The sequence below is a fragment of the Mus caroli genome, chromosome 18 (genome assembly GCF_900094665.2).
Source record: "Mus caroli chromosome 18, CAROLI_EIJ_v1.1, whole genome shotgun sequence".
Taxonomy (NCBI): Eukaryota; Metazoa; Chordata; class Mammalia; order Rodentia; family Muridae; genus Mus; species Mus caroli.
Genome location: NC_034587.1, coordinates 19,010,443 through 19,011,923, shown reverse-complemented (window position 1 = coordinate 19,011,923; position 1,481 = coordinate 19,010,443). Strand labels below are relative to the sequence as shown.

The 1,481-nt window shown below is 37.3% G+C and overlaps 1 protein-coding gene across 1 annotated transcript in view; it reads left to right on the top strand.

Moving 5' to 3' along the window:
* Window positions 1-1,481, top strand: part of LOC110284698 (coiled-coil domain-containing protein 178-like) — a 223,428-nt gene that overhangs the window by 124,106 nt on the left and 97,841 nt on the right. The window lies entirely within an intron of this gene.

Sequence of the window (1,481 nt, the reverse complement as noted above, 5' to 3'; positions counted from 1 at the left end):
AGTGAGTTCAAGGACAGCCAGGACTACACAGAGAAACCCTGTCTCGAACCCCCCCCCCAAAAAAAAAGAAAAAAATGTTCTTGTTTCTCATACATCCACTCAGATGACTGCTAAGCTTCTGTATGTCCTGAGACAAAGAAAGATGCTCGTTAGAGGGACCTCTTTAGAAATATCCTCTTTGGAAGGATTTTCTTCACAATGAGGTTCTTTTAAAAGGATGTTCAACTGGACAGTGGTGGTGCACGCCTTTAATCCCAGCACTTGGGAGGCAGAAGCAGGCAGATTTCTAAGTTTGAGACCAGCCTGGTCTACAGAGTGAGTTCCAGGACAGGCAGGGCTATGCTATACAGAGAAACCTTGTGTTGAAAAAAAACAAATAAAAAATAAAAAATGAATAAAAAGGATGTTCAGAAGAAGGAGGTTGAAGGACAATTTGGGAGGACCTTTAGAAGGATGCTTAAAGAACCTCTTTGGCAGGACCTCTTTAGAAAGATGCTCCTTAGTAGGACTTCTTTAGAATATGCCTTGTGGCATCTTTAGAAGAATGCTTAAAGTACCTCTTTAGAAGAATGCTCTTTTATCTGCAGTTAAATATACTTATGCTATATTTATGAAAACTTCTTCACCATCAATAGTCATAAGTATAACACAGAAAAAATAAGACAAGAAGAAAACCTTGTACCAAACCTCTACTCCTATACCACCACATATGCTCTTAGTATGTTTCTTTATTATTTGTTTTGTTTTTTCACCTTATCATTATTTTTTACTTTTTTTCCAATCTTATATTTTCCTCTTTTGTGTCTTTCTCATTGAAAATAGATTCTTATCTCGTGCAATACACCCTGACCACAGTTTCCCCTCCCTCTGCTCCTCCCAGCCCCTCCCCACCTACCTCTACCCCAGATCTCTTTTCTTTCTTGTTCCTCCTCCAAAAAGAGCAGGCCTCCAAAAGACAGCAGCCAAAAAGCACAAAATAAGAGACAATAAGACAAGGTGAAATCCCTGCTTTCTTTTCTCTCAGATTCAGTGTTTCTGGTTTTATGTTAAAGTCTTTGATGCTCTTTAGAAGAATTCTCTTTCCATGGATGCTCTTTAAAGGGTACTCTTTTACAAACTTGTATTGAAATGGTCACTGAAGGTTGCAGATAAAGAAATAAGTGGGTTTGGAAAACATTTGAATGCACAGCAATCTGATCATATCTTAGTGTTCTCAAAACATTCTTCAAGATTAAGTGTCTCTCTATATGGATAATTTGTCAATCTCTTCATGAATGTTTGCATTGCTATTTAGGTCAAGTATCTTACATGTGTTTCTAGTCTCTGGGAAGGAAAAAGCAATACTTAACATACTGCTTGTCTTTCTTTAATCAAGGGGAGAATATATGGTCATTTAAACAGTGACAGGTGACACAGATAGCATTAGTGTGTTGGGTAGCTTTATGCCAAGTTGACACAAGCTTTTTTTTTTTTTTTTTTTT